Source organism: Microcaecilia unicolor, chromosome 2 (genome assembly GCF_901765095.1).
Source record: "Microcaecilia unicolor chromosome 2, aMicUni1.1, whole genome shotgun sequence".
Lineage (NCBI taxonomy): Eukaryota > Metazoa > Chordata > Amphibia > Gymnophiona > Siphonopidae > Microcaecilia > Microcaecilia unicolor.
The window spans coordinates 232,238,232-232,263,155 of record NC_044032.1 but is presented as its reverse complement, the minus strand read 5'-3'; the positions used below and the strand labels follow the sequence as shown (position 1 = coordinate 232,263,155).

The 24,924-nt window shown below is 52.5% G+C and overlaps 1 protein-coding gene across 4 annotated transcripts in view; it reads left to right on the top strand.

The window, feature by feature from the left end:
* UHRF2 (ubiquitin like with PHD and ring finger domains 2) overlaps positions 1–24,924 on the top strand; it is a 414,897-nt gene that overhangs the window by 62,054 nt on the left and 327,919 nt on the right. The window lies entirely within an intron of this gene.

The following is a 24,924-nucleotide window of genomic DNA, read 5'->3' as shown; positions in this document are numbered from 1 at the left end:
AAAATCAAGAAAAAGCAATTCTCCGAGGACAAGCAGGCTGCTTGTTCTCACTGATGGGTTGACGTCCTCGGCAGCCCCCTCCATCGGAAAGTTTACTAGCAAAGGCCTTTGCTAGTCCTCGCGCGCCCATGCGCACCGCGCATGCGCGGCCGTCTTCCCGCCCGAAACCGGCTCGAGCCGGCCAGTCTTCTTTCGTCCGCGCTCGGTACGGTCGTGTTACGCCGTTCGTGCCCCAGAGAGTCGACCTCGCGCGTCCTTTTCGACGTGTTTTTTCCTTGTTTTTCTTTAAAAAAGTTCGGGAAGCGCTCCGGAAGTGTTCCGGAAGACCCTTTCGGGTTTTCTGCCCTTCCCGTAATTTTCTCAACTTTTGCCCCGTAAGTTTTCTTTCGTTGTCGGGGTAGGCCTAGTTTGGCCTCGGTCGAGATTTTTCTCCCTTTAAATTTTGGTGCTTCAATTTTCGCCATTTCGGCCTTTGATTTCGCCGGCGTGATTTTTCCGCCCATGACATCGAAGCCTTCCAGCGGCTTCAAGAAGTGCACCCAGTGCGCCCGGGTAATCTCGCTCACTGATAGGCACTCTGCGTGTCTTCAGTGTCTAGGGGCCCAGCACCGCCCTCAGAACTGCAGTCTGTGTTCCCTGTTACAAAGGCGGACTCAGGTAGCGAGATTAGCCCAGTGGAACGTTTTGTTCTCGGGCTCTTCGTCGACATCGGCACCGGAAGCATCGAGTGCATCGACGTCGTCAGCGTCCGGACCATCTTCCTTGGCTGCCGCTCCATCGACTGCATCGAGGCATCGGACCTCTGCATCGGCGCTGAGGCATCGGGCGACTGCATCGACGTCGGTGGTACCGAGACTTCGTCTGCTGATGTCGTCGGACGGAGGTGCATCGTCAGGAGTGCAGGTGAGGGCTGTCCATTCCCCTGCTGGTGGCGGTGAGCCTTCGGGTGGGTCTCCTCCTACCCTGAGGGCTCCTGCGGTACAGCCCCCCCGGGATCGACCCTCTTCGGTCTCGGCCCCGAGGAAGCAACGGATGGATTCTACGTCCTCCTCGTCGGTGCCGGGAGCTCCGGTGACATGCTTCGGAAGAAGTCGAAGAAGCATTGACACCGGTCTCCTCCCCATGTCGGCACCGAGAGCTCTGGGTCGCCGAGGGATTCGGCACCCAGCAGGCATCGGCACCGAGAGGACCGCTCACCCTCTGTTCAGGAGGGTGTCGATGCGCTCCACTCTGGACAGCCCGGAACAGCCTCCTCGCCCGGAACAGGTTCTGACGTCGACGCCTGCATCGACCTCTCAGCCTTTTTCTGCAGCCACTCTGAACGAGAGCCTCCGGGCCGTTCTCCCAGAGATTCTGGGAGAGCTGTTGCGCCCTACCCCTCCGGTACCGGCGGTGCTTGCGCCTCCGGTACCGTCGAGCGTGGCGCCGGCTGGTCCATCGCCCAGGTTGAGGTCCCCGACGTCGGTACCGCGTGCGGTGCCGACCGCGGCCACCTCCCAGGAAGGCTCCCCGACTACGTCGGCGGAGGGAGCTTCGTCGATGCGGGCGAGGGAGTCTACCTCTCGACGCCCCCATCGTGGACGTGGCTCCACGGAGTCGAGCCGGGCGAGGTTGCAGACACAGGTCCGTGAACTTGTGTCTGACACCGAGGGTGAGGCCTCGTGGGAGGACGAAGAAGACCCCAGATATTTCTCTGACGAGGAGTCTGAGGGTCTTCCTTCTGATCCCACTCCCTCTCCTGAAAGGCAGCTTTCTCCTCCTGAGAGTCTGTCTTTCGCTTCCTTTGTCCGGGAGATGTCTACGGCCATCCCCTTCCCGGTGGTTGTGGAGGACGAGCCCAGGGCTGAAATGTTTGAGCTCCTGGACTATCCTTCTCCACCTAAGGAAGCGTCCACTGTTCCCTTGCACCATGTCCTGAAAAAGACATTGCTTGCGAACTGGACCAAGCCATTAAGTAATCCCCACATTCCCAAGAAGATCGAGTCCCAGTACCGGATTCATGGGGACCCAGAGCTGATGCGCACTCAGTTGCCTCATGACTCTGGAGTTGTGGATTTGGCCCTAAAGAAAGCTAAGAGTTCTAGGGAGCATGCTTCGGCGCCCCCGGGCAAAGACCCTAGAACCTTAGACTCCTTTGGGAGGAAGGCCTACCATTCTTCTATGCTCGTGGCCAAGATCCAGTCGTACCAGCTCTACACGAGCATACACATGCGGAACAATGTGCGGCAGTTGGCGGGCTTGGTTGATGCTCTTCCCCCTGAGCAAGCCAAGCCTTTTCAGGAGGTGGTCAGGCAGCTGAAGGCGTGCAGAAAATTCCTGGCCAGAGGAGTTTGACACTTTTGATGTTGCGTCCAGGGCCGCTGCTCAAGGTGTGGTGATGCGCAGGCTCTCATGGCTGCGTGCCGCCGACCTGAGAATAGACTCCAGCAGCGGATTGCGGACTCGCCTTGCCGTGCGGACAACATTTTTGGGGAAAAAGTCGAGCAGGTGGTAGTCTCTCCACCAGCGGGACACCGCATTCGACAAGTTCTCCCGCCGGCAGCCTTCAGCATCTACCTCTACAGGTAGAAGATTTTTCGGGGGAAGGAAGACTGGTCCCTATGCTTCTGGTAACCGTAGGTACAATCCTCCTTCCCGACAGCCTGCGGCCCAGGCTAAGCCCCAGCGCGCTCGCTCTCGTCAGCCGCGTGCGCCTCAGCAAGGCCCCGCGGCTCCCCAGCAAAAGCAAGGGGCGAGCTTTTGACTGGCTCCAGCAGAGCATAGCCGACATCCCAGTGTCAGTGCCGGGCGACCTGCCGGTCGGAGGGAGGTTGATAGCTTTTCACCAAAGGTGGCCTCTCATAACCTCCGATCAGTGGGTTCTGCAAATAGTCCGGCAGGGATACACCCTCAATTGGCCTCAAAACCTCCAAATTGTCCACCGGGAGCTCAGTCTTACAGCTTCCAGCACAAGCAGGTACTTGCAGAGGAACTCTCCGCCCTTCTCAGCGCCAATGCGGTCGAGCCCGTGCCATCCGGGCAGGAAGGGCTGGGATTCTATTCCAGGTACTTCCTTGTGGAAAAGAAAACAGGGGGGATGCGTCCCATCCTAGACCTAAGGGCCCTGAACAAATATCTGGTCAAAGAAAAGTTCAGGATGCTTTCCCTGGGCACCCTCCTCCCCATGATTCAGCAAAACGATTGGCTATGCTCTCTGGACTTGAAGGATGCCTACACTCACATCCCGATACTGCCAGCTCACAGACAGTATCTGCGATTTCAGCTGGGCACACGCCACTTCCAGTACTGTGTGCTACCCTTTGGGCTCGCCTCTGCGCCCAGGGTGTTCACAAAGTGCCTAGCTGTGGTAGCAGCGGCACTTCGCAGGCTGGGGGTGCATGTGTTCCCATATCTCGACGATTGGCTGGTGAAGAACACATCCGAGGCAGGAGCCCTGCAGTCCATGCAGATGACTATTCGCCTACTGGAGCTACTGGGGTTTGTGATAAATTATCCAAAGTCCCATCTTCTCCCAATGCAGAGACTCGAATTCATAGGAGCTCTGCTGGATTCTCGGACGGCTCGCGCCTATCTCCCAGAGACGAGGGCCAACAACTTGTTGTCCCTCGTCTCGCGGGTGCGAGCGTCCCAGCAGATCACAGCTCGGCAGATGTTGAGATTGCTGGGCCACATGGCCTCCACAGTTCATGTGACTCCCATGGCCCGCCTTCACATGAGATCTGCTCAATGGACCCTAGCCTCCCAGTGGTATCAGGCCGCTGGGGGTCTAGAGGACGTGATCCACCTGTCCACGAGTTTTCTCAAATCCCTATATTGGTGGACGATTTGCTCCAATTTGACTCTGGGACGTCCCTTCCAAATTCTTCAGCCACAAAAGGTGCTGACCACGGATGCGTCCCTCCTGGGATGGGGAGCTCATGTCGATGGGCTTCACACCCAAGGAAGCTGGTCCCTCCAGGAACGCGATCTGCAGATCAATCTTCTGGAGTTATGAGCGATCTGGAACGCTCTGAAGGCTTTCAGAGATCGGCTGTCCCACCAAATTATCCAAATTCAGACAGACAACCAGGTTGCCATGTACTATGTCAACAAGCAGGGGGGCACCGGATCTCGCCCCCTGTGTCAGGAAGCCGTCAGCATGTGGCTCTGGGCTCGCCGTCACGACATGGTGCTCCAAGCCACATATCTGGCAGGCGTAAACAACAGTCTGGCCGACAGGTTGAGCAGGATTATGCAACCTCACGAGTGGTCGCTCAATTCCCGTGTGGTATGACAGATCTTCCAGGTGTGGGGCACCCCCTTGGTAGATCTCTTCGCATCTCGAGTGAACCACAAAGTCCCTCAGTTCTGTTCCAGGCTTCAGGCCCACGGCAGACTGGCATCGGATGCCTTCCTCCTGGACTGGGGGGAGGGTCTGCTGTATGCTTATCCTCCCATACCTCTGGTGGGGAAGACTTTGTTGAAACTCAAGCAAGACCAAGGCACCATGATTCTGATTGCTCCTTTTTGGCCGCGTCAGATCTGGTTCCCTCTTCTTCTGGAGTTGTCCTCCGAAGAACCGTGGAGATTGGAGTGTTTTCCGACCCTCATCACACAGGACGAAGGGGCGCTTCTGCATCCCAGCCTCCAGTCGCTGGCTCTTACGGCCTGGATGTTGAGGGCGTAGACTTTGCCTCTTTGGGTCTGTCAGAGGGTGTCTCCCGCATCTTGCTTGCTTCCAGGAAAGATTCCACTAAGAGAAGTTACTTCTTCCATTGGAGGAGGTTTGCCGTCTGGTGTGACAGCAAGGCCCTAGATCCTCGCTCTTGTCCTACACAGACCCTGCTTGAATACCTTCTGCACTTGTCTGAGTCTGGTCTCAAGACCAACTCTGTAAGGGTTCACCTTAGTGCAATCAGTGCTTACCATTATCATGTGGAAGGTAAGCCGATCTCAGGACAGCCTTTAGTTGTTCGCTTCATGAGAGGCTTGCTTTTGTCAAAGCCCCCTGTCAAGCCTCCTACAGTGTCATGGGATCTCAATGTCGTTCTTACCCAGCTGATGAAACCTCCTTTCGAGCCACTGAATTCCTGCCATCTGAAGTACTTGACTTGGAAGGTCATTTTCTTGGTGGCAGTTACTTCAGCTCGTAGAGTCAGTGAGCTTCAGGCCCTGGTAGCCCAGGCTCCTTACACCAAATTTCATCATAACAGAGTAGTCCTCCGCACTCACCCTAAGTTCCTGCCAAAGGTCGTGTCGGAGTTCCATCTGAACCAGTCAATTGTCTTGCCAACATTCTTTCCCCGTCCTCATTCCTGCCCTGCTGAACGTCAGCTGCACACATTGGACTGCAAGAGAGCATTGGCCTTCTACCTGGAGCGGACACAGCCCCACAGACAGTCCACCCAATTGTTTGTTTCTTTTGATCCCAATAGGAGGGGAGTGGCTGTAGGGAAACGCACCATATCCAATTGGCTAGCAGATTGCATTTCCTTCACTTACGCCCAGGCGGGGCTGGCTCTTGAGGGTCATGTCACGGCTCATAATGTTAGAGCCATGGCTGCGTCGGTAGCCCACTTGAAGTCAGCCTCCATTGAAGAAATTTGCAAAGCTGCGACGTGGTCATCTGTCCACACATTCACATCTCATTACTGCCTGCAGCAGGATACCCGACGCGACAGTCGGTTCGGGCAGTCAGTTCTTCAGAACCTGTTTGGGCTTTAGGATCCAACTCCACCCCCCGAGGGCCCTGTTTGTTCTGTTCCAGGCTGCACTCTCAGTTAGTTGGTAAATTTTTTAGGTCAATCTCAGTTTGTCCTCGCCGTTGCGAGGCCCAATTGACCATGGTTGTTGTTTTGATTGAGCCTGGGGGCTAGGGATACCCCATCAGTGAGAACAAGCAGCCTGCTTGTCCTCGGAGAAAGCGAATGCTACATACCTGTAGAAGGTATTCTCCGAGGACAGCAGGCTGATTGTTCTCACAAACCCGCCCGCCTCCCCTTTGGAGTTGAGTCTTCCCTTGAAGTGTATTGTCTTGCTACATACTGGACTGGCCGGCTCGAGCCGGTTTCGGGCGGGAAGACGGCCGCGCATGCGCGGTGCGCATGGGCGCGCGAGGACTAGCAAAGGCCTTTGCTAGTAAACTTTCCGATGGAGGGGGCTGCCGAGGACGTCAACCCATCAGTGAGAACAATCAGCCTGCTGTCCTCGGAGAATACCTTCTACAGGTATGTAGCATTCGCTTTATGGCCAAATCATAAAAATCTGGAAATATTTCTTCCGGACCCAAAAAGTTCTTCAACATCGGTAAAAGATACATACCATATCTTAGGAGTAGTTTAGTTTTATGGCAGAGTCCTGGGCTTGAAGGAGTGCAGCAAATTCATAGTATCAGAAGAATGCAGAAGCAAAGGCAAGCAAAGTGATTTTATAATGGATTTTGAAAGTTAGCCATGAATAGTAGTGCCTAAAATTATGCTTAGACTTTCTACTAAGGAGGAAATTAGTTTGCAATGGACTTTGTCATAAAACATATGGGAATAGATCTCAATATGTATATTTTGGAAGAAAGGTGGGAGAGGGGAGATATGATGGAGACATTTAAATAGCTGTGGCATAAATGCACAGTAGGCAAGTCTTATTCAGTTGAAAAGAAGCTCTGGAATGGATGGGCATAGGATGAATGTGAAAGGGGATAGACTCAGGAGTAATCTAAGGAAATATTTCTTTATGTAAAAGGTGGTGGATGCCTGGTGGAGATGAAGACTGTATCTGAATTTAAGAATGCATGGGAGAGGCACATAGAGTCTTTAAGGGGGAGAGTAAGGCATAGTAAATGAAATGGATGGGCAGACTGGATAAACCATATGGTCTTTAGTGTTGTTTTTTGTTTCTAGGAAATTAAGACTTGCAGAAGTTATAAAGGTTTGCAATAGTCAAAGGTCATCAAGGCATGTAAGAATTAAACCTTGATGAATTCTGGGCCAAAAAAGGAGAAATTTTCTTACCTGATAATTTTCTTTTCTTAAGTCAGCATCATTGTTCTGAATCAGTGGGTGTTATCCCTTTCCACCAGCAGATGGAGGTAGAGAAAACTGATTTCTACCATTGACATCACCGGTTATAATCTGTGGTGCTCTCGGAAATAATCCAGTATGCATTTGCCCAAGCAGCAGAAGGTCCCTTTTTGTAATGCACCTAGCTCCATCAACCACTGCAGCTGCAATGCCGCAGAGTGGCACTTGCTTCTTTGTATATACAAGGGAATAGCCATGTCATGAGAACTTTGTATGGCTGCCAATTGGAATTAGATTGTTTTCTTCAATTACTTCTAATAAGAAAGGCAAAGCATGGCCAGAACCCCAGACTGAGGTCTTCCAAGGGCAGGATTTCAGAACAGTGATGCTGTCTAAAGAAAAGAAAATTATCAGGTAAGACATAATTTCTCCTTCCATATCATCAAGCTGATCAATCCATAGACTGGTGGGTTGTGTCCATCTACCAGCAGGTGGAGATAGAGAGCAAACTTTTGCCTCCCTATATGTGGTCATGTGCTGCCGGAAACTCTTCAGTATGTTCTCTATCTCAGCAGGTGGTGGTCACACACAGCAGCAGCTCTGGCTAGGCCTCCAAGCCTAATCCTTAGGTTTTGTTGAGGCCTGGGGTTGAGGGCTCTTTTGAGCAAGTGCAAACCTGGTGGTGCCAGGTCCCTCCTTTTCTCCCCCCTCCCGCTGGCTCCGTTTAAAAAAAAAAAAAAAAAAAAATATTTTTAAACGTCTTTAAAGGCGTTTAATTCGACGTTTCTTTAAACGTTCATTGCAGCTACTCACTGGGACACCAGTTCGTTACAGCTCGGAGCGGCAAGCAGGTAATTTTACCTTTTTATAGCGGGCAGGGGGTTCCCCGATTCTTCTCCTCGTGGCAATGGCGTCGGAGGGCGAGGGCGCAAAGGGTCGCTCCCCGGATCGCTGGAGCGCTTCTGGAGGGGATGCGGGGGTTTTACAACCTGATTCGCCCTTGATGGGTGATAGTTTAGTGACCGATGTCTGTCCCGGTCGTTCCTCCGGCGTGGCGGTTTTTTCCCGCCATAAACGCCCATCCCCCGCTCCTCGCCTCCGCCATCTTGGCCGGCCACGCGGCTCGGACGGCTTCTTCGGGGCCGCCCTTGAGGTTGGAGACATTAATGCCATGAACGCCCTTAATTTGGGCGATGGCACAAAAGCGGCTAAAGTTAAGCGCCGTTCTTCCCGCGCGGCTCCTTCACGGAGTTTCGCGCCAGACGCCATTTTGGATGCGCAGCATGTCTCTCCCCCGCTATTGCGAGCGCCGGTTGAGAGTGCGTCTAGGGCTGTTGCCCAGGCTGCGGAAGTGCACAGTCTGGGGGGTTTCTCCCCCGAGTTTGTTTTGCTGCTGCATCAGGCTTTCCTCATGCAAAACGCTGCCCTGCTCCCTCTTCTGATAAAGAGGTTGAGGTTCCCAGAGGTAAACGCCCTCGGGTTGATTTCCAGGCCTTGGAGGATTTTGTCTCCTCCGATGTAGATGAGGGCAGCGTGTCTGAGGTCTCCCAACGATCCTTTGCGGATTCCTTGGAGGAGATAGATCCCCGCTCGGATGGAGCGGATGACCCCTCTGCAGCGCGGCTTTTTAGCCCAGAGGATTTGCCCAACCTGTTGTTACAGGCCATGGACACTTTGAAGATTTCCTCTCCGGAGGACGTCTCTCCCTCAGCCCCTGTTGGCTCTGCCATTATGCTGGGGACGAAGCGCCCGCCTAGAACCTTCCACGTGCATGATGCCATGCACACCTTAATTGCGGCTCAATGGGATGTCCCGGAAACGAGCCTTAAAGTGGCTAGGGCTATGTCCCGCCTCTATCCTTTGGCTGTGAGTGAACGTGAGGCCTATCTGTGGCCTACCGTGGATTCTTTAATCACTGCGGTGACTAAGAAAACGGCGTTGCCGGTGGAAGGTGGCACGGCCCTAAAGGACGCCCAAGACAGAAGATTGGAGGCGGCCTTAAGGTCGTCCTTTGAGGCAGCTGCTTTAAGTTTGCAGGCCTCAGTTTGCGGCTCCTATGTGGCCAGGGCGTGCCGGACTATGGTGCAGCGGGCTTCCCCCTCGGATCATTCCTTGAGGGCTGATTGGCCGGCCCTGGAATCGGGCTTAGCCTATTTGGCAGACTTGCTGTATGATGTCTGGAGAGCCTCAGCTAAAGGCATGGCTCAGACAGTCTCTGCGCGGCGGTGGCTTTGGCTGAAACATTGGTCTGCTGACCACGCCTCTAAATCCCGCCTGGCTAGATTGCCTTTTAAAGGCAAGCTGCTCTTTGGGGTCGAGCTGGACAAAATCGTGACCGATCTCGGCACGTCTAAGGGCAAGAAATTACCAGAGGTCAGGGCTCGGGTTAGTACTCGTCCCGATACCTCCAGAGGACGGTTGCAGGAAGCCCATCGGTACCGCCCGGGCAAGTCGGGTTCCTCTGCCCCCTCTTCCTTCAAGAGGAATTTCTCCCCCAAGCAGCATTCCTTTCGCAGAGACCGCCGTCCCGGAGGTGCTCCCTCCGGTCCTCCCCCAGGGTCTCGTACCCAATGACGGGGCCTTGGTCCACGCCCCAGTGCAGATTGGAGGACGGCTGTCCTCGTTTCTGGGCGAGTGGACCACTATAACTTCAGACGCGTGGGTGCTGGAAGTCATCAGAGACGGCTACAAGCTAGAGTTCTGCCAACCCTTAAGAGACGGGTTTGTACTCTCTCCCTGCAAGTCTCCGGTCAAGCTGTGGTAGTGCAGCAGACCTTGGACAACCTGATCCGCCTGGGTGCGGTCGTTCCGGTGCCAAAAAATCAGATTGGCAAGGGACGTTACTCCATTTACTTTGTGGTTCCAAAGAAAGGAGGTTCTGTCCGGCCTATCCTCGACCTCAAAGGGGTCAATCGGGCCTGGAAAGTGAGGCACTTTCGCATGGAGACTCTCCGCTCTGTTATAGCGGCAGTGAAGGCAGGAGAGTTCTTGGCTTCCTTGGACATCAAGGAAGCGTACCTGCATATTCCCATCTGGCCTCCTCTCCAACGCTTTCTGCGTTTTACAGTCCTGAGACGACACTTCCAGTTCAGAGCCCTCCCTTTCGGGTTGGCTACTGCTCCGCGGACCTTTTCCAAAGTAATGGGGGTCATAGCGGCCTTCCTGCTAAAGGAAGGAGTACAAGTCCATCCTTATCTGGACGACTGGTTGATCCGAGCCCCCTCTTATGCAGAGTGCGGCAAAGCTATGGACCGGGTAGTTGCTCTTTTGAGCTCCCTGGGATGGATCATCAACTGGAAGAAGAGCCAGCTGCGCCCGACTCAGTCCTTGGTGTATCTGGGAGTTCGATTCGACACCCAAGTGGGCAGAGTGTTCCTGCCAGACAATCGGATTGTCAAGCTTCAGGCTCAGGTGGACTAGTTCCTAGTAGCCTCTCCTATTCGGGCTTGGGACTACGTGCAGCTGTTGGGCTCTATGACGGCCACGATGGAAGTAGTGCCCTGGGCCAGGGCTCATATGAGACCACTACAGCTATCTCTGCTGCTGCGCTGGACTCCGATGTCGGAGGATTATGCTGTGCGCCTTCCCGTGGACCCAGCAGTGCGCAAGGCGCTGAGCTGGTGGACGCAGACAGACAAGTTGTCTGCAGGATTGCCTCTGGTGACCCCGGAGTGGATTGTCGTCACGACAGACGCCTCTTTGATGGGCTGGGGAGCCCACTGCTTGGGAAGGACAGCGCAGGGGCTCTAGTCTCCTGCAGAGGCAAGTGGTCTATCAACCTCCTGGAACTCAGAGCCATTCGGTTGGTGTTATTGGAGTTCATCCCGGTGCTGGTGTTGAAGCCTGTACGGGTCCTGTCGGACAATGCCACGGCTGTGGCCTATATCAACCACCAGGGAGGTACCAAGAGCGCCCCTCTAGCCAAGGAGGCTATGAGTCTTTGCCAGTGGGCGGAAGCGAACCTGGAGCAGCTTTCAGCGGCCCACATTGCCGGAGTCATGAATGTCAAGGCGGACTTTCTCAGTCGCCATACCTTGGAGCCCGGAGAGTGGCAACTATCTGCTCAGGCGTTCTTGGACATCACGAAGCGCTTGGGCCAGCCGAGCCTAGATCTGATGGCGTCATCGGCCAATGGCCAAGTGCCGCGCTTTTTCAGCAGAGGACGGGACCCTCGATCCCTGGGAGTAGATGCTCTTCTCCAACAGTGGCCGACACAAGAGCTCCTCTATGTGTTCCCGCCCTGGCCCATGTTGGGCAGGGTGCTAGACCGGGTGGCAAAGCATCCCGGCAGGGTAATCCTGGTGGGTCCGGATTGGCCCAGACGTCCCTGGTATGCGGACTTGTTCAGGCTCTCAGTCGACGATCCTCTGCGGCTGTCAGTGGAGCAGGGCCTGTTACATCAGGGTCCCGTGGTGATGGAGGATCCCTCTCCCTTTGGTCTTACGGCCTGGCTATTGAGCGGCAGCGTCTGAGGAAGAAGGGCTTCTCAGACAAGGTCATCACCACTATGCTGAGAGCGAGGAAGCGCTCTACTTCTACTGCTTACGCCAGGGTTTGGCGTATCTTTGCAGCATGGTGTGAAGCAGGCTCACTTTCTCCCTTCACTGCTCCAATTTCTTCAGTGTTGGCGTTCCTGCAAGAAGGTCTGGAGAAAGGCCTGTCGCTCAGTTCCCTTAAAGTCCAGGTAGCGGCTCTGGCTTGCTTCAGGGGCCGCCTGAAGGGTGCTTCCCTGGCTTCGCAGCCAGATGTGGTGCGCTTTCTCAAGGGAGTTAATCACCTGCGCCCTCCTCTGCACTCAGTGGTGCCTGCGTGGAATCTCAACCTGGTGCTAAGAGCATTGCAGAAGCCGCCTTTGGAACCCTTGTCGAGGGCATCTCTGAAAGACCTGACGTTGAAAGCAGTCTTTTTGGTGGCTAGCACTTCAGCCAGAAGAGTTTCCGAGCTCCAGGCGCTCTCATGTCGAGAGCCTTTTCTGCAGTTCACTGAGGCAGGAGTGACTATTCGCACAGTGCCTTCCTTCCTGCCCAATATTGGTTCTCGCTTCCATGTGAATCAGCAGCTCTGTCTCCCTTCCTTTCGTAGGGAGGACTACCCAGAGGAGTACTCCGCTCTTGAATATCTGGATGTGAGACGAGTCATCATCAGATACTTGGAAGTGACCAATGATTTCCGGAAATCGGATCATCTGTTTGTCCTGTTTGCAGGTCCTCGTAAGGGTCTGCAGGCTGCTAAGCCTACAGTGGCAAGATGGGTCAAGGAAGCCATTGCAGCGGCTTATGTGGCCGCGGGGAAGGTGCCGCCTATCCAGCTGAAGGCTCACTCCACGAGAGCTCAGGCGGCCTCGATGGCAGAGGCCGGATCCGTCTCCTTGGAAGAGATATGCAAGGCGGCAACGTGGGCTTCGGCTCATACATTCTCCAAGCATTACCGTTTGACTGTGGCTGCACGGGCGGAGGCCCGGTTTGGAGCTTCAGTGTTGAGGTCAGGGATTTCTATGTCCCGCCCTGGGTGAGTACTGCTTCGGTACATCCCACCAGTCTATGGATTGATCAGCTTGATGATATGGAAGGTAAAATTATGTATAATCATACCTGATAATTTTCTTTCCATTAATCATAGCTGATCAATCCATAGCCCCTCCCTTATATCTGTACTGTTATATTCTGGTTGAATTTTAGGTTCAAGTTTAGCCTTCAGTTACTTCAGGAGGACTTCGTGTTCAAGTTCTTCTTTCACTTGGATTCTTCAAGAGTTGAGACGAGTTTGTGTTACAGTGAGCTGCTGCATTCCTCTCCCCTCCGTTTTACGGGGCTGGATTGAGACATAAATTCTGCCGGCACTCCCTCCCGCTTCGTGCGGCTGTAGGGCAGCTTTGTACCCCTCCCGCTTCGGCGGTGTTAGGGTCAGTCAGCTCCTCCCGCGGTTGCGGTTGCAGGATAAGCCAGATCCCCCCGCATCGGCGGGTGTGGTGTCCCTCCCCCGCTCCGCGGGGATGAGCTGGACGGATTCCCCTCCCCCACTTGTGTGGGGATGAGCTGGGTTAATTCCCCTCCCCCGTTTCGGCGGTGGTGAGCTGGGCAGAGTGTCCCTTCGTGGGTGTAATTCTCTAAGTGCTGAGTCCTGCGGATGGAGCTTTGATATCGACATACTGAGGAGTTTCCGGCAGCACATGACCACATATAGGGAGGCAAAAGTTTGCTCTCTATCTCCACCTGCTGGTAGATGGACACAACCCACCAGTCTATGGATTGATCAGCTATGATTAATGGAAAGAAAATTATCAGGTATGATTATACATAATTTTACCTTTCTTAGCGTTGGCTTACGCTGTTCTGAACTAGAGGGATTTACTGAAGCAGATCTAATGGGCAGGGGAAGACCAGGCCCCCTGAATGACCAGTTTGTCAAAGCCTGAATGGACCCTGGCCAGAACATTCAACTGGTAGTGTTTTGCAAAGGAGTGGAGCGAGGACCATGTTCCTGCCCTGCAAATCTCCTAACATTGTAGTATAGTAAATGACTATGTACAGTCCATCCTGTCTTCCCAACAAGATAAACTCATTTTACATGTTGTGCAATACTTTATATATGTATACACGGGTTTGATTTGTCCTTGCCATCCTCAAGCGATACAGCCCGGGCCTGTGTCCAGGATTCACCAGAGCCCTGGTTGAGTGGGCTTTAAGTCCTTGAGGCACCGGAATACCCATACCATATAGACAGTCTTAATAGCTATTTTAATCCGCCTTTGCTGCTGCCTGTCCCTTCTGAGGGCTGTGAAAGAGCACAAAGAGGTGATCAGAGAGACAAAACTCATTCATTCCTTTCAGGTACTGGAGAAGTGTCCTGCAACATCCACTTTGTCGAGCTAACACATCTCCTGATTCACATGGAACAGATACACTATCTTTGGCAGAAAGAATGGGACCACGCACAAAGACACTGAATCCTTTGCAAAGGACAGATAGGGCTCCTGGCACTATAGGGCCTGAATTTCTGAGACCCTCTTAGTAGAGGTGATCGATACCAGAAATACCATCTTAAGTGTGAGGTCCTTGTTGGAAGCCAAGCGCAAGGGCTTGGATAGAGCCCCTGAAAACACCTGGAGAACCAAATTGAGTAAAATACCTATGGGGGGGCGGGCAGTGAGCTTCTCCAGCAGCAGATCCCCCTCAGCGGGTCCACTGCTGGAGTCCAACGCATAGAAAGGGCACTGGTAACCTTGTCAGTAAGACGGGACAGTTTCTGTCACCGAAAGAGATGGATCACACGGGGCCGCTCTTCCTTAGCTTCTCGAGAGGGAGAGCCTCAGAGTCCCCTGTGGACTGAGAGTCGTAGAAAGCCTCGGAGTCTTCCCCTGCCTCCTGTGATGGAATTGGCACCTCTGGCACCCTTTCCTTGATCCTATGCTTCTTAGACTTCAAACTGGGGCCTCTCCTGGGCCCCACCAGAGGGGGGGGGGTACCCTGTCCAACAGAGCAGTGCGTCCCATAGGGCATCATCCCTGGTCACGTGTCAGACAGACATGGACCTTGACATGCTGCCTGAATCTGCCTTGGCCCGGGGATCTGACTGTTCTGTCCCTGGCTCTCAGCTTTGCCTCTTTATGAAAAACAAAACTACAGGAGCAGCTAAAGCCTTATTCCCTAAAACAGGGAAAAAGATTTCCCAGGGTAACTTGGGGGAAATTTGGGCACCTGGGAGCTGCAGAGGGAGCCAGTGGGGGACATACCCAAATGGGATGAATGGGCAAGAAGGGTGAGAGGATGGGGATTTGCACCCCTCAGGTGAGATGCCTTGGCACCAAGCCAACATCTCACCAGGTATGGTCCTGAGACTGTGATCTGGGAGTAGCTGTTGGGTTCAACCATGCTGTGCAGCTGCGGCCAGCAGATCAGGGAGCTAGGACAGGGACAGCACAACAGCACAGCCTTCCACCTGCTTGGAAGGTAGAGAAAAATACTTGATTGTTCCAGAGAGCACCACAGATTATAACCAGTGATGTCACTAGTACAATTCAGTCTTCTCAACCTCCATCTGCTGGTGGAAAGGGTTAAGTAGTGGTAGTAGTAGTAGTTAACACTTGCTGGTTCAGAACAGTGTAAGCTGATGCTAAGAAACTGAAATTTCTGTAAAACAGCATGCAGAATGGCATTATGTACAAACTGAAAGAGTGAAACAGTAGCTGATACAGTGACTAGGTAGCTACAGTTATTGATTGCCACTTGTATCCTGAAAGTCAGAACAAAATTGTCTGCAAAATTTAAGCACCCCCCCCCCCACCCAGTTGAATTGTATACTTTAATGAATCCCTAATTGAATAGATGCTGATGCAGCCTCTACATGGAACAAAATTAAACACATTTTGCTGTAAGCTTTAATACACAATTCTTAATTGCCAGTTTTTAACGAATTGAAAATAATAAAAATGGCAAATATAAGAGTTTGGACACTTTTAGTTGCTTCATTATTACTTTTTATTTAAAGTTGCTAATAAGACATGGGACATGCTGTGCGAGAATATAGATGGAATGAAGCTTGGGTAATCAAAATCAGTAAGGGAGTTTGCTGTGTTGTAGTTGCTCTACCTCTCTGTTAACATCATCAAGGTCTACCAAGAGATGTTTAAGAATATTACTGCTGCACTGTGTGCCCAAAATAGAATGTACTATCTGTGGCTGTGGGGTCCACGAACGTTGCCGGCAGTGGGAAGGAGAAGAATAAAGGAAAGACAATGAAGGAGTCTAATTCTGGAAGCATCCAAGGCCCTGTGGACAGACATTTAATAGTAGTCATTTGAGAAGCAAACCAGTTGGGTACTGTGATTGGGGTAGCATTTAATAAAAAAAACAAAAAAAACTTCTGGGGGTGTCCCTGAGTCCTGGGGTGAAAACTTCACCTCTGCCTCCAACTCTGTGGAAAGACTCTGGTAGTGCAGGGTTGCTATCTTCTTCTTGTCTTGATGGGAAAGTCTTCTTAATTGCCTACTTTTGTGGGGGTTTCTGTTCCCAAGGCAATCACAGTTCCAGGTTGAACTGCAGGAGAGTCTGGGCATTTATTACCCCCTAAGGTGGAAAATGTTTCTGTCCATATTGTCCTTCCCACTATTCCAGAACTTATGGGATAGCCATGTCTATGGACCAGCAGGTGGAGATAGAGAATACAGAGCTGAGCTGGGACATATTACCCCTGTGAGACACCTTAGCATCTCAGTATTTTCTATCTCCAGCAGGTGGATGGACATGCCTCCTGGTCCAGTTGGTCAGATGGTCCCCAATTGAGCAGGCCAGGCACCTCTCCATTCTGAGCGCATACTGGGCAGTCTCTTGATCTCTTGCTGCTTGGGCCTACGGCCTCCCCCCACATGTTTGCTTCTCTCTCAAGCAACCTTAAATTAAAAAAAGAAAAGAAAAAAGGGACCTTTGCTTGAGCAGAAGTGGTACATCGTCAGGCTTTGGAGCAGTGCCTTTGGGTCTAGAGAGGGAGAGCAGCCTCCTATGGGAACAGTGATTCTCTGCTGCATTCCTGTGAGCTCAGTGGGGAACTATAGCCAGAGCACTTCGGGGGTGAACCAGTCAGCAGGGATCTGACTTCCTTTGTTCTGGGCAGTGGCAGCAGGGTTGGAAGGTCTATCCTAGAGAGAGGGAGCCTTGGCCATTGGAGCAGCGGTGGAAGCAGCACATAGTGGCTCCTGCGGAGGTGGCAAAGCTGTGCTCCCATTGTAGAGCTCGCTGTTGTGTGGTTTGCAAGCCAACGAAACCATGCTAACCAGCAGAAGAGGCTGGGGAAAATGTCTTTAAAGAGCAGGTGCCAGTTGTGCTTTTAACTGTTAACCTTTGGGTTGCCCAGCTACACAGTTATTCTCGATGTCCCAATAAGCTGCATTAATGGCAGTCATCTTGCTGCCTCAGCGTGACAGTGAAGCACAGGCAGGAGCACTTCCCCCACAGCACTCTGGTGCCATTTTGTATTCTCAGGACCTGGTAGGAGGGGATGGGGCCTTGGGTTCTCCATTTTCCCTGGAGTTTGTCCTTTTGCTACATCAGGCTTATGTTTTGAAACGGGGACAGGAGAGTTCTTTGCAGGGCCCCTCTTTCTCCCTGCTCAGCATTTTTCCTGTGCCTGAACGATCACATTTGGATCTGCAGAAACGGGGGTGGCAGTTTCTCCCACTCCTCTCCCCTTTTGGATGTGGCATCATGGTGGGTTCGCTGGAACCCTGTATTGGAGAGTGTCGGGAGGAAGGGGACCTGCCTCCAGAAGAAGGGGATGACCCTAAAGTGCTCAGGATCTTTCATAAGGAGGAATTGGGATCCCTGATGGCAGATTTCCTTGGCTATTCTGTCTATTGAAGACCATTTGGTGTCAGTCTAAGGGCTCTTCTATCATGAAAGGCATTGGGGGTCCTCCTAGGACATTTCCCATGCTTCCGGACATCCAGGATGTGATTACAGCTGAATGGGTGCCACCGGATATGGGACTTAAAGTTGATAGGGCCATGGCTCATTTTACCATTTGGTGCCAGAGGAGAAGGAGGAGAAATTCCGGCTGCCCAGGGTGAATTCGCTAGTGACAGTGGTAACCAAAAAGACTACTCTTTTGGTGGAAGGGAGCATTGCTCTGAAGGATCTTCAGGACAGGAGGCTTGCGAGTGCCTTGAAACAGTCTTTGAGGTGGTGTCTCTGGGTCTGCAAGTGACAATCTGCTGCTCCTTTGTGGCGAGTGTGTGCCTAAAATGCCATCAGCAATCTGGTTCCCAGAAGGGACTTTATGCACCTCTGAGGCGGGATTGGCTTATTTGACTGATGCTATATATGACATGCTTAATATGACCAGGGTCATGGCAGTAGCGGTGACAGTGTAGCATCTGCTTTGGTTATGAAATAGAGAAGTGGCTGCAGCTTCTAAATCTTGGCTGGTTAAGCTGCCCTTTTAGGGTAAGTGGCTGTTTGGCGAGGATCCCAGCAACCTGGTTAAGGAGCTAGGGGAAACTAAGCTGTAGCATCTCCCTGATGATATGCCCTTATTGTCTTCCCGGTCAGCCTCAAGCACAACTTGCAGTAGGTTTCAGAAGAGTTGGCATTAAAGGCCGGGCCATCAGCAGTGCAGTCAAAGATCTCGCTACCAGATCAAACGATTTTCCTTTTGGGTGATGAGAAGTTGCGCCCCCCCCCCCCCCCCCCCCCCCCCCCCCCCCCCCCCCCCCCCCCCCCGCCAGTCTGGGAGAATCTCCAATGCTTGCTGTGGTTCACAATATGAGGCAGGTCCACTCTTCTACCGTAGCGGTGGGCAGACGTCTTCAGTTGTTCAAGGAAGATTGGGTCAAGATCACATCGGACCAGTGGGTCCTAGAAGTGCTCAGAGAAGCTACAAGCTGGAATTCTGTTGTCTCATCGTACCTCTCTTGAACAAGGAATCTGCAGTCAGGGGCATGGGCAAGGGAGGTACTCCATTTATTTATTAGGATTTATTTACCGCCTTTCTGAAGGAATTCACTCAAGGTGGTGTACAATAAGAATAGATCAAACATGAGCAATAAGCAGTTACAGCATAAAAATATAAAATTAATACAAAGTATGGCATTGTATACTAACAATGTCAACACAATACGTAATAGAACATTTTAATTGATAGTGAAGGGTAAAGCAAAGATGGAACATATAGATATGTAAGAGAATAAGAAGAGTTAGAAAGTAAGGTGACCGATTTAAAGAAAGTTGTACATGAGGTCTGAGTGTGATATCACTATTTGGAGAAGAAGAATAAAATTTTCTTCAGTCTTTCAAAGGAGGAAAACATTTCTCTCTGTAATCTTAGAAATCATACTGAAATTGTGATCAAGCCAGCAGGCAAAGGTGGCAGTATCATTATCATGAATACCTGTGATTACATTCAGGAGATTAAATGACAATTATCAGATGATTTTTATCCCCCCCCCCCCCCCCCCCCCCCCCCCTTGATGGTGACCCCAGAGGCAATTAAAATGAGGCAGATACCTTGTGTGATATCACTATTTGGAGAAGAAGAATCAAATTTTCTTCAGTCTTTCAAAGGAGGAAAACATTACTCTCTGTAATCTTAGAAATACTGAAATTGTGATCAAGCCAGCAGGCAAAGGTGGCAGTATCGTTATCATGAATACTTGTGATTACATTCAGGAGATTAAACGACAATTACCAGATAATTTTTATTTCCTCCCCCTTGATGGTGACCCCAGAGGAAATTAAAATGAGGCAGATTTTCTTATCCAGTTTGGTTAAGAGGTAGGTTTCCTCACCTTAAAAGAAAAAAATGACTTATGGTTTATAAACCTGTTGTCCCTACGATTTATATTTAACCAAATATATGTAAATCTTTTTCTCATCCACTAGGCACTCATCCACTTAGTTTCGGCTATTGGGTCAGTGTGACCTTTTGTTCTGCACATTGGATCTTATGTGCATGACTCCAGCCATATTAATTTACTGAATGATTTTGATGCAAACACAACCGATATTATAGGAACGTAAGTACATAACCATTGCCATACTGGGACAGACCGAAGGTCCATCAAGACCAGTATCCTGTTTCCAACAGTAGCCAATCCAGGTCACAAGTACTTAGAAAGATCACATAAGTACATAAGTAATGCAATACTGGGAAAGACCAAAGGTCCATCAAGCCCAGCATCCTGTTTCCAACAGTGGCCAATCCAGATCACAAATACCTGTCAAGATCCCAAAAAAGTGCAAAACATTCCATACTGTCTAGCCCAGAAATAGTGGATTCTCCCCAAGTCCATTTAATAATGGTCTATGGACTTTTCCTTTAGGAAGCTGTCCAAACCTTTTCTAAACTCCGCTAAGCTAACCGCCTTTACCACATTCTCTGGCAACAAATTCCAGAGTTTAATTACATGTTGAGTGAAGAAACATTTTCTCAGATTAATTTTCAATTTACTACATTGTAGCTTCATCGCATGCCCCCTAGTCCTAGTATTTTTGGAAAGCGTAAACAGACGCTTCACATCTACCCGTTCCACTGCACTCATTATTTTATAGACCTCTATCATATCTCCTCTCAGCCGCCTTTTCTCCAAGATGAAGAGCCTAGCCGCTTTAGCCTTTCCTCATAGGGAAGTTGTCCCATCCCCTTTATCATTTTGTCGCCCTTCTCTGCACCTTTTCTAATTCCATTATATCTTTTTTTGAGATATGGCGACCAGAATTGAACACAATATTCGAGGTGCGGTTGCACCATGGTGCGATACAAAGGCATTATAACATCCTCATTTTTGTTTTCCATTCCTTTTCTAATACCTAACATTCTCCGAGGACAAGCAGGCTGCTTGTTCTCACTGATGGGTGATGACCACGGCAGCCCCTCCAATCGGAACACTTTCTAGCAAAGTCCTTTGCTAGTCCTCGCTCGCCGATGCGCACCGCGCATGCGCGGCCGTCTTCCCGCCCGAACTGGCTCGTACCGGCCAGTCTTTTGTCCGCGCTTGGTACGGTCGTGTTTCGCCGTTCGTGCCCCAAAGTTGACCTCGCGCGTCGTTTTATCGACTTCGTTCAAAAAAAAAAAAAAAAGGTGTCGGAAGGAGACCTTTATGGTTTTCTCCGTTCCCGTACTTCCAGTCTTTGCCCCGGTAAGTTTTCTTTCGTCGTCGGGGTAGGCCCTATTTAGGCCTCGGTCGAAGTTTTTCTTCCCCCTATTTTTGCGGTGCCATTTTCGCCATTTCGAGTTTTGATCTCGCCGGCGCGATTTTTTCCGCCCATGACATCGAAGTCTCCCAGCGGCTTCAAGAAGTGCACCCAGTGCGCCCGGGTAATCTCGCTCACTGACAGGCACGCGTCGTGTCTTCAGTGTCTGGGGGATGGGCACCGCCCTCAGGCCTGTAGTCTGTGTTCCCTTTTACAAAAGCGGACTCAGGTAGCGAGGTTAGCCCAGTGGAACATTTTGTTCTCGGGCTCTTCGTCGGCATCGGCACCGGGAGTATCGACTGCTTCGACGTCGTCGGTGCCTGGACCTTCATCTTCGCCCCCGATTGCATCGAGTGCATCGAGGCATCGGCCCTCTGCATCGGGGCGACATCGGAAGGCTGCGTCGGCGTCGGTATCGAGACCTCCTCGGCTGCTGATGTCGTCGGACGGTGGTGCTTCGTCTGGAGTGCAGGTGAGGGCTGTCCATTCCCCTGCTGGTGGCGGTGAGCCTTCGGGTGGGTCTCCCCCCATTCCGAGGGCTCCTGCGGTACAGCCCCCCCGAGACCGACCTCCTTCGGTCTCGGCCCCGAGGAAGCGACGGCTGGATACTACGTCCTCCTCATCGGTGCCGGGAAGCTCCGGTGACATGCTTCGTCCCAAGAAGTCGAAGAAGCATCGTCACCGGTCCCCTTCCCATGTCGGCACCGAGAGCTCTGGGTCACCGAGGGAGTCGGCACCCAGTAGGCATCGGCACCGAGAGGACCGCTCGCCCTCTGTTCAAGAGGTGTCGATGCGCTCCCCTTTGGACAGCCCGGAACAGCCTCCACACCCGGAACAGACTCTGACATCGACGCCTGCATCGGCTTCCATGCCTTTTTCTACAGCCGCTCTGAACGAGAGTCTCCGGGCCGTTCTCCCAGAGATCCTGGGAGAGCTGTTGCGCCCTACCCCTCCGGTACCGGGGGTGCTTGCGCCACCGGTACCGTCGAGCTAGGCGCCGGCTGGCCCATTGTCCGGGGTGAGGTCTCCGACATCGGTGCTGCTTGCGGTACCGACTGCGGTAGCCTCCCAGGAAGGCTCCCCGACTACGTAGGCGGAGGGAGCTTCGCCGGTGCGGGCGAGGGAGTCTACCTCTCGACGCTCCCACCGTGGCCGTGGTTCCACGGAGTCGAGCCGGGCACGGTTGCAGACACAGGTCCGTGAACTTGTGTCTGACACCGATGGTGAGGCCTCGTGGGAAGAGGAAGAAGACCCCAGATATTTCTCTGACGAGGAGTCTGAAGGTCTTCCTTCCGATCCCACTCCCTCTCCTGAGAGACAGCTTTCCCCTCCTGAGAGCCTGTCTTTCGCTTCCTTTGACCGGGAGATGTCTACGGCCATCCCCTTCCCGGTGGTTGTGGAGGACGAGCCCAGGGCTGAAATGTTTGAGCTCCTGGACTATCCTTCTCCACCTAAGGAAGCGTCCACAGTACCCATGCATCATGTCCCAAAAAGACATTGCTGGCGAACTGGACCAAGCCATTAACTAATCCCCACATTCCCAAGAAGATCGAGTCCCAGTACCGGATCCATGGGGACCCACAGCTGATGCGCACTCAGTTGCCTCATGACTCTGGAGTTGTGGATTTGGCCCTAAAGAAGGCCAAGAGTTCTAGAGAACATGCTTCGGCGCCCCCGGGCAAGGACTCTAGAACCTTGGACTCCTTTGGGAGGAAGGCCTACCATTCTTCTATGCTCGTGGCCAAGATTCAGTCCTACCAGCTCTACACGAGCATATACATGCGGAACAATGTGCGGCAGTTGGCAGGCTTGGTGGACACGCTCCCCCCTGAGCAAGCCAAGCCATTTCAGGAGGTGGTCAGGCAGCTGAAGGTGTGCAGAAAATTCCTGGCCAGAGGGGTGTATGACACCTTTGATGTTGCGTCCAGGGCCGCTGCTCAAGGTGTGGTGATGCGCAGACTCTCATGGCTGCGTGCCTCCGACCTGGAGAATAGAATCCAGCAGCGGATTGCGGACTCGCCTTGCCGTGCGGATAACATTTTTGGAGGAAAAAGTCGAGCAGGTGGTAGAGCAGCTCACCAGCGGGACACCGCATTCGACAAGTTCTCCCGCCGGCAGCCTTCAGCCTCTACCTCTACAGGTAGAAGATTTTTCGGTGGAAGGAAGACTGTTCCCTACTCTTCTGGCAAGCGTAGGTACAATCCTCCTTCTCGACAGCCTGCGGCCCAGGCTAAGCCCCAGCGCGCTCGCTCTCGTCAGCAGCGTGTGCCTCAGCAAGGCCCCTCGGCTCCCCAGCAAAAGCAAGGGACGAGCTTTTGACTGGCTCCAGCAGAGCATAGCCGACATCCAAGTGTCAGTGCCGGGCGACCTGCCAGTCGGAGGGAGGTTGAAAGCTTTTCACCAAAGGTGGCCTATCATAACCTCCGATCAGTGGGTTCTCCAAATAGTCCGGCAGGGATACACCCTCAATTTGGCCTCAAAACCTCCAAATTGTCCACCGGGAGCTCAGTCTTACAGCTTCCAGCACAAGCAGGTACTTGCAGAGGAACTCTCCGCCCTTCTCAGCGCCAATGCGGTCGAGCCCGTGCCATCCGGGCAAGAAGGGCTGGGATTCTATTCCAGGTACTTCCTTGTGGAAAAGAAAACAGGGGGGATGCGTCCCATCCTAGACCTAAGGGCCCTGAACAAATATCTGGTCAAAGAAAAGTTCAGGATGCTTTCTCTGGGCACCCTTCTCCCCATGATTCAGGAAAACGATTGGCTATGCTCTCTGGACTTGAAGGACGCCTACACGCATATCCCGATACTGCCAGCTCACAGACAGTATCTGCGATTTCAGCTGGGCACACGTCACTTCCAGTACTGTGTGCTACCCTTTGGGCTCGTCTCTGCGCCCAGAGTGTTCACCAAGTGCTTGGCTGTAGTAGCAGCGGCACTTTGCAGACTTGGGGGTACACGTGTTCCCTTATCTCGACGATTGGCTGGTGAAGAAACATCCGAGGCAGGAGCCCTGCAGTCCATGCAGATGACTATTCGCCTCCTGGAGCTACTGGGGTTTGTGATAAATTACCCAAAGTCCCATCTTCTCCCAGTGCAGAAACTCGAATTCATAGGAGCTCTGCTGGATTCTCGGACGGCTCGCGCCTATCTCCCAGAGACGAGAGCCAACAACTTGTTGTCCCTCGTCTCACGGGTGCGAGCGTCCCAGCAGATCACAGCTCGGCAGATGTTGAGATTGCTGGGCCACATGGCCTCCACAGTTCATGTGACTCCCATGGCCCGCCTTCACATGAGATCTGCTCAATGGACCCTAGCTTCCCAGTGGTTTCAGGCTGCTGGGGATCTAGAAGACGTGATCCACCTGTCCACGAGTTTTCTCAATTCCCTGTATTGGTGGACGATTTGGTCCAATTTGACTCTGGGACGTCCTTTCCAAATTCCTCAGCCACAAAAAGTGCTGACCACGGATGCGTCTCTCCTGGGATGGGGAGCTCATGTCGATGGGCTTCACACCCAAGGAAGCTGGTCCCTCCAGGAACGCGAATTGCAGATCAATCTTCTGGAGTTACGAGCGATCTGGAACGCTCTGAAGGCTTTCAGAGATCGGCTGTCCCACCAAATTATCCAAATTCAGACAGACAACCAGGTTGCCATGTATTACGTCAACAAGCAGGGGGGCACCGTATCTCGCCCCCTGTGTCAGGAAGCCGTCAGCATGTGGCTCTGGGCTCGCCGTCACGGCATGGTGCTCCAAGCCACATATCTGGCAGGCGTAAACAACAGTCTGGCCGACAGGTTGAGCAGGATTATGCAACCTCACGAGTGGTCGCTCAATTCCCGTGTGGTGCGACAGATCTTCCAGGTGTGGGGCACCCCCTTGGTAGATCTCTTCGCATCTCGAGCCAACCACAAAGTCCCTCAGTTCTGTTCCAGGCTTCAGGCCCACGGCATACTGGCATCGGATGCCTTCCTCCTGGACTGGGGGGAGGGTCTGCTGTATGCTTATCCTCCCATACCTCTGGTGGGGAAGACTTTGTTGAAACTCAAGCAAGACCGAGGCACCATGATTCTGATTGCTCCCTTTTGGCCGCGTCAGATCTGGTTCCCTCTCCTTCTGGAGTTGTCCTCCGAAGAACCGTGGAGATTGGAGTGTTTTCCGACCCTCATCACACAGGACGAAGGGGCGCTTCTGCATCCCAACCTCCAGTCCCTGGCTCTCACGGCCTGGATGTTGAGAGCGTAGACTT